Source organism: Phyllobates terribilis, unplaced genomic scaffold (assembly GCF_046119375.1).
Source record: "Phyllobates terribilis strain yellow unplaced genomic scaffold, ASM4611937v1 Scaffold_12__6_contigs__length_324123572, whole genome shotgun sequence".
In the NCBI taxonomy this organism is placed as follows: Eukaryota; Metazoa; Chordata; class Amphibia; order Anura; family Dendrobatidae; genus Phyllobates; species Phyllobates terribilis.
This window is the reverse complement of record NW_027362772.1, coordinates 5,931,359-5,946,477: the sequence shown is the minus strand read 5'-3', so window position 1 is coordinate 5,946,477 and position 15,119 is coordinate 5,931,359. Positions and strand designations below refer to the sequence as shown.

General features: G+C 44.8%; 1 protein-coding gene across 1 annotated transcript in view; it reads left to right on the top strand.

Moving 5' to 3' along the window:
* Positions 1-2,572: 2,572 nt before the first annotated feature.
* The window catches only part of LOC141171863 (uncharacterized), a 29,752-nt gene continuing 17,205 nt past the window's right edge, over positions 2,573-15,119 (top strand). Inside the window, exon 1 of the mRNA XM_073655492.1 lies at positions 2,573-2,643. The gene's annotated coding sequence lies outside the window, so the exon portion shown is untranslated. The remainder of the gene's footprint in view (positions 2,644-15,119) is intronic.

Below are 15,119 nucleotides of genomic sequence, written 5' to 3'. Positions count from 1 at the left end.
ACCCCATGCCCCTCACACCAGCCAGACAGCCCCCTGGATGTCCCTCTACATACTCCATGCCTCCTCACACCAGCCCCCTGGATGTCCCTCTACATACTCCATGCCTCCTCGCACCACACACACACAGCCCCCTGGATGTCGCTCTACATACCCCATGCCTCCTCGCACCACCCACACAGCCCCCTGGATGTCCCTCTACATACCCCATGCCTCCTCACACCAGCCACAGAGCCCCCTGGATGTCCCTCTACATACCCCATGCCTCCTCACACCAGCCACAGAGCCCCCTGGATGTCCCTCTACATACCCCATGCCTCCTCACACCAGCCACAGAGCCCCCTGGATGTCCCTCTACATACCCCATGCCTCCTCACACCAGCCACAGAGCCCCCTGGATGTCCCTCTACATATCCCATGCCCCTCACACCAGCCACAGAGCCCCCTGGATGTCCCTCTACATATCCCATGCCCCTCACACCAGCCACACAGCCCCTTGGATGTCCCTCTACACATCCCATGCCTCCTCACACCAGCCCCCTGGATGTCCCTCTACATGTCCCTTGCCTACTCACACCACCCACACAGCCCCCTGGATGCCCCTCTACATACCCCATGCCCCTCACACCAGCCAGACAGCCCCCTGGATGTCCCTCTACACATCCCATGCCTCCTCACACCAGCCCCCTGGATGTCCCTCTACATACTCCATGCCTCCTCGCACCACACACACACAGCCCCCTGGATGTCGCTCTACATACCCCATGCCTCCTCGCACCACCCACACAGCCCCCTGGATGTCCCTCTACATACCCCATGCCTCCTCGCACCAGCCACACAGCCCCCTGGATGTCCCTCTACATATCCCATGCCCCTCACACAAGCCAGACAGCCCCCTGGATGTCCCTCTACATACCCCATGCCTCTTCGCACCACCCACACAGCCCCCTGGATGTCCCTCTACATACCCCATGCCTCTTCGCACCACCCACACAGTCCCCTGGATGTCCCATGCCTCCTCGCACCACCCACACAGCCCCCTGGATGTCTCTCTACATACCCCATGCCTCCTCACATCAGCCACACAGCCCCCTGGATGTCCCTTTACACATCCCATGCCTACTCACACCACCCACACAGCCACCTGGATGTCCCTCTACACATCCCATGCCACCTCACACCAGCCCCCTGGATGTCCCTCTACACATCCCATGCCACCTCACACCAGCCCCCTGGATGTCCCTCTACATACCCCATGCCCTCTCCACCAGCCACACAGCCCCCTGGATGTCCCTCAACATATCCCATGCCTCCTCTCACCACCCACACAGCCCCCTGGATGTCCCTCTACATATCCCATGCCTCCTCACACCACCCACACAGCCCCCTGGATGTCCCATGCCTCCTCACACCACCCACACAGCCCCCTGCATGTCCCTCTACATACCCCATGCCTCGTCACATCAGCCACACAGCCCCCTGGATGTCCCTCTACACATCCCATGCCTACTCACACCACCCACACAGCCCCCTGGATGTCCGTCTACACATCCCATGCCTCCTCACACCAGCCCCCTGGATGTCCCTCTACATACCCCATGCCCCTTCCACCAGCCACACAGCCCCCTGGATGTCCCTCTACATATCCCATGCCTCCTCACACCACCCACACAGCCCCCTGGATGTCCCTCTACATATCCCATGCCTACTCACACACTCCCCTGGATGTCCCTCTACATATCCCATGCCTCCTCACACCACCCACACACTCCCCTGGATGTCCCTCTACATATCCCATGCCTCCTCACACCACCCACACACTCCCCTGGATGTCCCTCTACATATCCCATGCCTCCTCACACCACCCACACACTCCCCTGGATGTCCCTCTACATATCCCATGCCTCCTCACACCACCCACACACTCCCCTGGATGTCCCTCTACATATCCCATGCCTACTCACACCACCCACACAGCCCCCTGGATGTCCCTCTACACATCCCATGTCTCCTCACACCAGCCCCCTGGATGTCCCTCTACATACCCCATGCCCCTCACACCAGCCATACAGCCCCCTGGATGCCCCTCTACATACCCGATGCCTCCTCATACCAGCCATACAGCCCCCTGGATGTCCCTCTACATACCCCATGCCTCCTCACACCACCCACACAGCCCCCTGGATGTCCCTCTACACACCCCATGCCTCCTCACACCACCCACACAGCACCCTGGATGTCCCTCTACATACCCCATGCCTCCTCACACCAGCCAGACAGCCCCCTGGATGCCCCTCTACATACCCCATGCCTCCTCACACCAGCCACACAGCCCCCTGGATGTCCCTCTACATACCCCATGCCTCCTCACACCAGCCATACAGCCCCCTTTATGCCTCCACAGCATTTATTCACATGGTCAGTTCCCCCACCTCAGTCCTCACAGCACAAAGCTGAACACGACCTCCTCAGCACCATCCTCCGGTCCCGGCCCAATGTGCACTGCTGCAGCTGCAGGTGGAAGAGCGTCCACTGGACTGAGAAGCCCCGCCCCTTCCGGTGACGTCATGATAGAATGAAATCACTCCTCCCCCTCAGGAGATCAACTCCAATCTAGACGCTACCGTGGCGTCTCTGCAGGTGGAGGTATGTGGAGACCCCATTACTGGCAGCAGGGGGCATTAACCCCTTCAGCACGGAGACTCTTTTGGGGTCTTGTGTTGCCCCTTTATAAGAATCATAAGGTTTCTGTTCTGTTTCCTGTAATAGATACATACGACCCAACTATGGAGACAGGAAGGGAGGAAACGTATTGTTCTCAGAGTACGGGACCCCCACACAGTGTAATGCCCCCATTATACCCCTTATGCTGTATGTATGATGCCCCACACAGTGTAATGCCCCCATTATGCCCCTTATGCAGGATGTATGATGCCCCCCCACAGTGTAATGCCCCCATTATGCCCCTTATACAGTATGTTTGATGCCCCCACACAGTGTAATGCCCCCATTATGCCCCTTATGCAGGATGTATGATGCCCACACACAGTGTAATGCCCCCATTATGCCCCTTATGCAGGATGTATGATGCCCCCACACAGTGTAATGCCCCCATTATGCCCCTTATGCAGGATGTGTAATGCCCCCATTATGCCCCTTATGCAGGATGTATGATGCCCCCACACTGTGTAATGCCTCCATTATGCCCCTTATGCAGGATGTATGATGCCCCCACACAGTGTAATGCCCCCATTATGCCCCTTATGCAGGATGTGTAATGCCCCCATTATGCCCCTTATGCAGGATGTATGATGCCCCCACACTGTGTAATGCCTCCATTATGCCCCTTATGCAGGATGTATGATGCCCCCACACGGTGTAATGCCCCCATTATGCCCCTTATGCAGGATGTATGATGCCCCCACACAGTGTAATGCCCCCATTATGCCCCTTATGCAGGATGTATGATGCCCCCACACAGTGTAATGTCCCCATTATGCCCCTTATGCAGGATGTATGTTGCCCCTACACAGTGTAATGCCCCCATTATGCCCCTTGTGCAGTATATTTGATGCCTCCACACAGTGTAATGCCCCCATTATGCCCCTTATGCAGTATGTATGATCCCCCCACACAGTGTAATGCCCCCATTATGCCTCTTATGCAGGATGTATGATGCCCCCACACAGTGTAATGCCCCCATTATGCCCCTTATGCAGGATGTATGATGACCCCACACAGTGTAATGCCCCCATTATGCCCCTTATGCAGGATGTATGATGTCCCCCACACAGTGTAATGCCCCCATTTTGCCCCTTATGCAGGATGTATGATGCCCCCACACAGTGTAATGCCCCCATTATGCCCCTTATGCAGGATGTATGTTGCCCCCACACAGTGTAATGCCCTCATTATGCCACTTATGCAAGTTGTATCATGCCCCCACACAGTGTAATGCCCCCATTATGCCCCTTATGCAGTATGTATGATCCCCCCATACAGTGTAATGCCCCATTATGCCCCTTATACAGGATGTATGATGCCCCCACAGTACCGGTTTTGCAGTTGGAATAATCCCTCTGGAGTTGGTTTTCCCTTTGCCTGCTCCCCTCCATGTATACCCTCGAGCATGTATACATGCATGTAGGGGAGCAGCCGGCCTTACTAGATATCGAGGCTTTGTACAGTAATATACGGCCTGAGGATGGTATCAGAGGAGTAAGACGTTTCTTGAAATCGAGATCAGTCGAGTGTAGCAGACATAATGACTTCATGGAAGATTTGTCGGGGAACTCCGCATCAATAGAGTGGGCTTTAGATTTACATCTGAATTTAATTATAATAATAATAATTTTTATAGCACCAACATATTCCACATCACTTTACAATTTTAGGGGGGACTTGTACAGACAATACAGACTTTACAGAATAAGCATAACTCAAATATTAAAAGGAGTGAGGGTCGCAAGCTTACAGTCTATAAGCAAATAGGGGAGACACAAAGGTAAAATGTACATATATTCTATAATACAGCTATAATATAGTAAATAGGGTAAGTACATAACACTACATGAACTGGTCGCCTGCCAGTATGTGTACAGTACAGACAGAGGCTAATCACTGCATGTGACGCGCCCCCTGGGCCTGTGCTGGGAACCCGGAACCGGGCCTTTTGTAGGATGCTGGGGTTTGTAGTCTCCGTGTGGCGGTGACCTGGTCCGTGCCCAGGGTGGTCAAACCAGTGGCAGTCTACTTGTATTGTAATTGTCCGACTACGCCACCCGTGGATTGCGGTCAGTGGGGATCACCGCTGCGCTGCAGACCGCTGAGGCTGATGTTATATGCGCAGCCAAGAATGGGATAACTCCCCACGGGAGAAGTATTGCCTCAGGGCAGCTAGAGTAGATGATGCAAAAAAGAAGCAAGACAAAAATATATCTCATACCCTACCATAATTATATATAAATGTAAAGCAAAATTGCATAATAAATATAGGGTACTTAGTGAAATATTTTTGATCAAAAAAAGTATACAAGCCGTCCCACCAGCGGCAAGGTGACCCTAAATTGGGACGGTACCTATACTGCCTGTATTAAAAACCTTACTGTATATCAAAGTTGAAGTAATGCATATAAAAGGGTAGACAAATAGGACCGGGTCCCAACTCCAGACCACCTAGGCCCGTGGTAAGCTACATATATACCAATCAGCTCAACAAAGGGCATGCCACACCCTTAAATTGCACAGAATGCAAACAAGTCAAAAAACCAGACAATGTGAACTGAGGTCTAAGATGGCAGACATACAAGAAACAGAGGCATGTTCACACTAGCAAAAAAGAAGCAAGACAAAAATATATCTCATACCCTACCATAATTATATATAAATGTAAAGCAAAATTGCATAATAAATATAGGGTACTTAGTGAAATATTTTTGATCAAAAAAAGTATACAAGCCGTCCCACCAGCGGCAAGGTGACCCTAAATTGGGACGGTACCTATACTGCCTGTATTAAAAACCTTACTGTATATCAAAGTTGAAGTAATGCATATAAAAGGGTAGACAAATAGGACCGGGTCCCAACTCCAGACCACCTAGGCCCGTGGTAAGCTACATATATACCAATCAGCTCAACAAAGGGCATGCCACACCCTTAAATTGCACAGAATGCAAACAAGTCAAAAAACCAGACAATGTGAACTGAGGTCTAAGATGGCAGACATACAAGAAACAGAGGCATGTTCACACTAGCAAAAAAGAAGCAAGACAAAAATATATCTCATACCCTACCATAATTATATATAAATGTAAAGCAAAATTGCATAATAAATATAGGGTACTTAGTGAAATATTTTTGATCAAAAAAAGTATACAAGCCGTCCCACCAGCGGCAAGGTGACCCTAAATTGGGACGGTACCTATACTGCCTGTATTAAAAACCTTACTGTATATCAAAGTTGAAGTAATGCATATAAAAGGGTAGACAAATAGGACCGGGTCCCAACTCCAGACCACCTAGGCCCGTGGTAAGCTACATATATACCAATCAGCTCAACAAAGGGCATGCCACACCCTTAAATTGCACAGAATGCAAACAAGTCAAAAAACCAGACAATGTGAACTGAGGTCTAAGATGGCAGACATACAAGAAACAGAGGCATGTTCACACTAGCAAAAAAGAAGCAAGACAAAAATATATCTCATACCCTACCATAATTATATATAAATGTAAAGCAAAATTGCATAATAAATATAGGGTACTTAGTGAAATATTTTTGATCAAAAAAAGTATACAAGCCGTCCCACCAGCGGCAAGGTGACCCTAAATTGGGACGGTACCTATACTGCCTGTATTAAAAACCTTACTGTATATCAAAGTTGAAGTAATGCATATAAAAGGGTAGACAAATAGGACCGGGTCCCAACTCCAGACCACCTAGGCCCGTGGTAAGCTACATATATACCAATCAGCTCAACAAAGGGCATGCCACACCCTTAAATTGCACAGAATGCAAACAAGTCAAAAAACCAGACAATGTGAACTGAGGTCTAAGATGGCAGACATACAAGAAACAGAGGCATGTTCACACTAGCAAAAAAGAAGCAAGACAAAAATATATCTCATACCCTACCATAATTATATATAAATGTAAAGCAAAATTGCATAATAAATATAGGGTACTTAGTGAAATATTTTTGATCAAAAAAAGTATACAAGCCGTCCCACCAGCGGCAAGGTGACCCTAAATTGGGACGGTACCTATACTGCCTGTATTAAAAACCTTACTGTATATCAAAGTTGAAGTAATGCATATAAAAGGGTAGACAAATAGGACCGGGTCCCAACTCCAGACCACCTAGGCCCGTGGTAAGCTACATATATACCAATCAGCTCAACAAAGGGCATGCCACACCCTTAAATTGCACAGAATGCAAACAAGTCAAAAAACCAGACAATGTGAACTGAGGTCTAAGATGGCAGACATACAAGAAACAGAGGCATGTTCACACTAGCAAAAAAGAAGCAAGACAAAAATATATCTCATACCCTACCATAATTATATATAAATGTAAAGCAAAATTGCATAATAAATATAGGGTACTTAGTGAAATATTTTTGATCAAAAAAAGTATACAAGCCGTCCCACCAGCGGCAAGGTGACCCTAAATTGGGACGGTACCTATACTGCCTGTATTAAAAACCTTACTGTATATCAAAGTTGAAGTAATGCATATAAAAGGGTAGACAAATAGGACCGGGTCCCAACTCCAGACCACCTAGGCCCGTGGTAAGCTACATATATACCAATCAGCTCAACAAAGGGCATGCCACACCCTTAAATTGCACAGAATGCAAACAAGTCAAAAAACCAGACAATGTGAACTGAGGTCTAAGATGGCAGACATACAAGAAACAGAGGCATGTTCACACTAGCAAAAAAGAAGCAAGACAAAAATATATCTCATACCCTACCATAATTATATATAAATGTAAAGCAAAATTGCATAATAAATATAGGGTACTTAGTGAAATATTTTTGATCAAAAAAAGTATACAAGCCGTCCCACCAGCGGCAAGGTGACCCTAAATTGGGACGGTACCTATACTGCCTGTATTAAAAACCTTACTGTATATCAAAGTTGAAGTAATGCATATAAAAGGGTAGACAAATAGGACCGGGTCCCAACTCCAGACCACCTAGGCCCGTGGTAAGCTACATATATACCAATCAGCTCAACAAAGGGCATGCCACACCCTTAAATTGCACAGAATGCAAACAAGTCAAAAAACCAGACAATGTGAACTGAGGTCTAAGATGGCAGACATACAAGAAACAGAGGCATGTTCACACTAGCAAAAAAGAAGCAAGACAAAAATATATCTCATACCCTACCATAATTATATATAAATGTAAAGCAAAATTGCATAATAAATATAGGGTACTTAGTGAAATATTTTTGATCAAAAAAAGTATACAAGCCGTCCCACCAGCGGCAAGGTGACCCTAAATTGGGACGGTACCTATACTGCCTGTATTAAAAACCTTACTGTATATCAAAGTTGAAGTAATGCATATAAAAGGGTAGACAAATAGGACCGGGTCCCAACTCCAGACCACCTAGGCCCGTGGTAAGCTACATATATACCAATCAGCTCAACAAAGGGCATGCCTTGCCGCTGGTGGGACGGCTTGTATACTTTTTTTGATCAAAAATATTTCACTAAGTACCCTATATTTATTATGCAATTTTGCTTTACATTTATATATAATTATGGTAGGGTATGAGATATATTTTTGTCTTGCTTCTTTTTTGCTAGTGTGAACATGCCTCTGTTTCTTGTATGTCTGCCATCTTAGACCTCAGTTCACATTGTCTGGTTTTTTGACTTGTTTGCATTCTGTGCAATTTAAGGGTGTGGCATGCCCTTTGTTGAGCTGATTGGTATATATGTAGCTTACCACGGGCCTAGGTGGTCTGGAGTTGGGACCCGGTCCTATTTGTCTACCCTTTTATATGCATTACTTCAACTTTGATATACAGTAAGGTTTTTAATACAGGCAGTATAGGTACCGTCCCAATTTAGGGTCACCTTGCCGCTGGTGGGACGGCTTGTATACTTTTTTTGATCAAAAATATTTCACTAAGTACCCTATATTTATTATGCAATTTTGCTTTACATTTATATATAATTATGGTAGGGTATGAGATATATTTTTGTCTTGCTTCTTTTTTGCTAGTGTGAACATGCCTCTGTTTCTTGTATGTCTGCCATCTTAGACCTCAGTTCACATTGTCTGGTTTTTTGACTTGTTTGCATTCTGTGCAATTTAAGGGTGTGGCATGCCCTTTGTTGAGCTGATTGGTATATATGTAGCTTACCACGGGCCTAGGTGGTCTGGAGTTGGGACCCGGTCCTATTTGTCTACCCTTTTATATGCATTACTTCAACTTTGATATACAGTAAGGTTTTTAATACAGGCAGTATAGGTACCGTCCCAATTTAGGGTCACCTTGCCGCTGGTGGGACGGCTTGTATACTTTTTTTTTGATCAAAAATATTTCACTAAGTACCCTATATTTATTATGCAATTTTGCTTTACATTTATATATAATTATGGTAGGGTATGAGATATATTTTTGTCTTGCTTCTTTTTTGCTAGTGTGAACATGCCTCTGTTTCTTGTATGTCTGCCATCTTAGACCTCAGTTCACATTGTCTGGTTTTTTGACTTGTTTGCATTCTGTGCAATTTAAGGGTGTGGCATGCCCTTTGTTGAGCTGATTGGTATATATGTAGCTTACCACGGGCCTAGGTGGTCTGGAGTTGGGACCCGGTCCTATTTGTCTACCCTTTTATATGCATTACTTCAACTTTGATATACAGTAAGGTTTTTAATACAGGCAGTATAGGTACCGTCCCAATTTAGGGTCACCTTGCCGCTGGTGGGACGGCTTGTATACTTTTTTTGATCAAAAATATTTCACTAAGTACCCTATATTTATTATGCAATTTTGCTTTACATTTATATATAATTATGGTAGGGTATGAGATATATTTTTGTCTTGCTTCTTTTTTGCTAGTGTGAACATGCCTCTGTTTCTTGTATGTCTGCCATCTTAGACCTCAGTTCACATTGTCTGGTTTTTTGACTTGTTTGCATTCTGTGCAATTTAAGGGTGTGGCATGCCCTTTGTTGAGCTGATTGGTATATATGTAGCTTACCACGGGCCTAGGTGGTCTGGAGTTGGGACCCGGTCCTATTTGTCTACCCTTTTATATGCATTACTTCAACTTTGATATACAGTAAGGTTTTTAATACAGGCAGTATAGGTACCGTCCCAATTTAGGGTCACCTTGCCGCTGGTGGGACGGCTTGTATACTTTTTTTGATCAAAAATATTTCACTAAGTACCCTATATTTATTATGCAATTTTGCTTTACATTTATATATAATTATGGTAGGGTATGAGATATATTTTTGTCTTGCTTCTTTTTTGCTAGTGTGAACATGCCTCTGTTTCTTGTATGTCTGCCATCTTAGACCTCAGTTCACATTGTCTGGTTTTTTGACTTGTTTGCATTCTGTGCAATTTAAGGGTGTGGCATGCCCTTTGTTGAGCTGATTGGTATATATGTAGCTTACCACGGGCCTAGGTGGTCTGGAGTTGGGACCCGGTCCTATTTGTCTACCCTTTTATATGCATTACTTCAACTTTGATATACAGTAAGGTTTTTAATACAGGCAGTATAGGTACCGTCCCAATTTAGGGTCACCTTGCCGCTGGTGGGACGGCTTGTATACTTTTTTTGATCAAAAATATTTCACTAAGTACCCTATATTTATTATGCAATTTTGCTTTACATTTATATATAATTATGGTAGGGTATGAGATATATTTTTGTCTTGCTTCTTTTTTGCTAGTGTGAACATGCCTCTGTTTCTTGTATGTCTGCCATCTTAGACCTCAGTTCACATTGTCTGGTTTTTTGACTTGTTTGCATTCTGTGCAATTTAAGGGTGTGGCATGCCCTTTGTTGAGCTGATTGGTATATATGTAGCTTACCACGGGCCTAGGTGGTCTGGAGTTGGGACCCGGTCCTATGTGTCTACCCTTTTATATGCATTACTTCAACTTTGATATACAGTAAGGTTTTTAATACAGGCAGTATAGGTACCGTCCCAATTTAGGGTCACCTTGCCGCTGGTGGGACGGCTTGTATACTTTTTTTGATCAAAAATATTTCACTAAGTACCCTATATTTATTATGCAATTTTGCATTACATTTATATATAATTATGGTAGGGTATGAGATATATTTTTGTCTTGCTTCTTTTTTGCTAGTGTGAACATGCCTCTGTTTCTTGTATGTCTGCCATCTTAGACCTCAGTTCACATTGTCTGGTTTTTTGACTTGTTTGCATTCTGTGCAATTTAAGGGTGTGGCATGCCCTTTGTTGAGCTGATTGGTATATATGTAGCTTACCACGGGCCTAGGTGGTCTGGAGTTGGGACCCGGTCCTATTTGTCTACCCTTTTATATGCATTACTTCAACTTTGATATACAGTAAGGTTTTTAATACAGGCAGTATAGGTACCGTCCCAATTTAGGGTCACCTTGCCGCTGGTGGGACGGCTTGTATACTTTTTTTGATCAAAAATATTTCACTAAGTACCCTATATTTATTATGCAATTTTGCTTTACATTTATATATAATTATGGTAGGGTATGAGATATATTTTTGTCTTGCTTCTTTTTTGCTAGTGTGAACATGCCTCTGTTTCTTGTATGTCTGCCATCTTAGACCTCAGTTCACATTGTCTGGTTTTTTGACTTGTTTGCATTCTGTGCAATTTAAGGGTGTGGCATGCCCTTTGTTGAGCTGATTGGTATATATGTAGCTTACCACGGGCCTAGGTGGTCTGGAGTTGGGACCCGGTCCTATTTGTCTACCCTTTTATATGCATTACTTCAACTTTGATATACAGTAAGGTTTTTAATACAGGCAGTATAGGTACCGTCCCAATTTAGGGTCACCTTGCCGCTGGTGGGACGGCTTGTATACTTTTTTTGATCAAAAATATTTCACTAAGTACCCTATATTTATTATGCAATTTTGCTTTACATTTATATATAATTATGGTAGGGTATGAGATATATTTTTGTCTTGCTTCTTTTTTGCTAGTGTGAACATGCCTCTGTTTCTTGTATGTCTGCCATCTTAGACCTCAGTTCACATTGTCTGGTTTTTTGACTTGTTTGCATTCTGTGCAATTTAAGGGTGTGGCATGCCCTTTGTTGAGCTGATTGGTATATATGTAGCTTACCACGGGCCTAGGTGGTCTGGAGTTGGGACCCGGTCCTATTTGTCTACCCTTTTATATGCATTACTTCAACTTTGATATACAGTAAGGTTTTTAATACAGGCAGTATAGGTACCGTCCCAATTTAGGGTCACCTTGCCGCTGGTGGGACGGCTTGTATACTTTTTTTGATCAAAAATATTTCACTAAGTACCCTATATTTATTATGCAATTTTGCTTTACATTTATATATAATTATGGTAGGGTATGAGATATATTTTTGTCTTGCTTCTTTTTTGCTAGTGTGAACATGCCTCTGTTTCTTGTATGTCTGCCATCTTAGACCTCAGTTCACATTGTCTGGTTTTTTGACTTGTTTGCATTCTGTGCAATTTAAGGGTGTGGCATGCCCTTTGTTGAGCTGATTGGTATATATGTAGCTTACCACGGGCCTAGGTGGTCTGGAGTTGGGACCCGGTCCTATTTGTCTACCCTTTTATATGCATTACTTCAACTTTGATATACAGTAAGGTTTTTAATACAGGCAGTATAGGTACCGTCCCAATTTAGGGTCACCTTGCCGCTGGTGGGACGGCTTGTATACTTTTTTTGATCAAAAATATTTCACTAAGTACCCTATATTTATTATGCAATTTTGCTTTACATTTATATATAATTATGGTAGGGTATGAGATATATTTTTGTCTTGCTTCTTTTTTGCTAGTGTGAACATGCCTCTGTTTCTTGTATGTCTGCCATCTTAGACCTCAGTTCACATTGTCTGGTTTTTTGACTTGTTTGCATTCTGTGCAATTTAAGGGTGTGGCATGCCCTTTGTTGAGCTGATTGGTATATATGTAGCTTACCACGGGCCTAGGTGGTCTGGAGTTGGGACCCGGTCCTATGTGTCTACCCTTTTATATGCATTACTTCAACTTTGATATACAGTAAGGTTTTTAATACAGGCAGTATAGGTACCGTCCCAATTTAGGGTCACCTTGCCGCTGGTGGGACGGCTTGTATACTTTTTTTGATCAAAAATATTTCACTAAGTACCCTATATTTATTATGCAATTTTGCTTTACATTTATATATAATTATGGTAGGGTATGAGATATATTTTTGTCTTGCTTCTTTTTTGCTAGTGTGAACATGCCTCTGTTTCTTGTATGTCTGCCATCTTAGACCTCAGTTCACATTGTCTGGTTTTTTGACTTGTTTGCATTCTGTGCAATTTAAGGGTGTGGCATGCCCTTTGTTGAGCTGATTGGTATATATGTAGCTTACCACGGGCCTAGGTGGTCTGGAGTTGGGACCCGGTCCTATTTGTCTACCCTTTTATATGCATTACTTCAACTTTGATATACAGTAAGGTTTTTAATACAGGCAGTATAGGTACCGTCCCAATTTAGGGTCACCTTGCCGCTGGTGGGACGGCTTGTATACTTTTTTTGATCAAAAATATTTCACTAAGTACCCTATATTTATTATGCAATTTTGCTTTACATTTATATATAATTATGGTAGGGTATGAGATATATTTTTGTCTTGCTTCTTTTTTGCTAGTGTGAACATGCCTCTGTTTCTTGTATGTCTGCCATCTTAGACCTCAGTTCACATTGTCTGGTTTTTTGACTTGTTTGCATTCTGTGCAATTTAAGGGTGTGGCATGCCCTTTGTTGAGCTGATTGGTATATATGTAGCTTACCACGGGCCTAGGTGGTCTGGAGTTGGGACCCGGTCCTATTTGTCTACCCTTTTATATGCATTACTTCAACTTTGATATACAGTAAGGTTTTTAATACAGGCAGTATAGGTACCGTCCCAATTTAGGGTCACCTTGCCGCTGGTGGGACGGCTTGTATACTTTTTTTGATCAAAAATATTTCACTAAGTACCCTATATTTATTATGCAATTTTGCTTTACATTTATATATAATTATGGTAGGGTATGAGATATATTTTTGTCTTGCTTCTTTTTTGCTAGTGTGAACATGCCTCTGTTTCTTGTATGTCTGCCATCTTAGACCTCAGTTCACATTGTCTAGAGTAGATGATGGTAGTGATGGTGTGAGCGTCCCAATACTAATGGTGCTGGTGCGGCGATGAAACACAGAGACTTGTAATTGCAGTTTCCAATGCTTTACTCACAGTTGTTATTCGTGTCAATGCTGCAGGCGATGACTGCCCAAGTCGTGCTGCGTCCACCAGGTGAGGGAATCGGTCAACTCCCAGGCAATTCCAGAGTGTGGCACAGGGCTCCCTTCTCTTCCCTTCTCTGGCCGTCCCCACCAGTGACCCACCTTTGTCCAGCTTCCTCGGGCCTTCTGTTGGCGAAACCTCTCTCCGGTTTCCCTGACCCTATGTGGTATGCTTTCCTGGTGGATGTAGTGAGGGGTCGCACCAAGATGTGGTCACAACCTCCGGTTTTGGCTGAGGATTAGTCGCCTCCACCAATTTGGGTTCCGGTACCCTGCTCTGCCAACCCTTCACCCGTTATCTCGTGGGTTCTTAGGGTTCCTTCTTCACTCTGGTCTCTGGGCCTTTCTCTGTGTTCCTGTTCCTTGCTTCCTTCCTCCTCTGTTCCAGTTCCTATCTTACTTTCCTTTCTGTTCCTTCTCCTTTCTCTCTCTCTCAGGCTCCAGCCTCCTGACAAGGCCTGCCTGCGGAGCAGAGCCCATGCAGAGGCTCTGCTTCCTGTCTTCTCCTCAGACTGCACTCCCCGGACTGAACACTGATCTAAGATGGTGCCCACCTTTTATACCTCCTTCTAACACCCGAGCCCAGGTGACTAGCAACCAATGGGCTCCTGCCTATGCCCAGAGACCCACCCCTATCTGCTCCTACACCACTGGGTGTACTTTCCCCTCCCCACTCCAGCCAGGGACAGATGCTGTCGTGCCTGCACTTCTGTCTAGTGGGAGCACCGTTGAGCTGTCCCTCGGAAATGGGGTGTGTGTGGTGCATGCAGCCTACCGAGTCCTGGTCCACACTCCATCCTTACCCGGGAGTAGAATATCACACCTCTGGTTTGAGGTGCAATACCCCTGTAGCAGCCGAGCCCTCGGGGTGCTACATTTGGATGGTATGAGCATGATTTTGAAGAAAATTTTAATATGGGCCAAACTGGGACAGTTAGATAAGTGTGTTGAGGTGATAGGCCAGTCTAAAGAAATGGGTTTTTATGGCACGCTTAAAACTGTGGGTATTGGGAATTAATCGAATTGTCCTGAGTACTGCATTCCAAAGAATTGGTGCAGCACGCGAGAAATCTTGGATACGGGAGTGTGAGGTTCCTATTACGGAGGATTT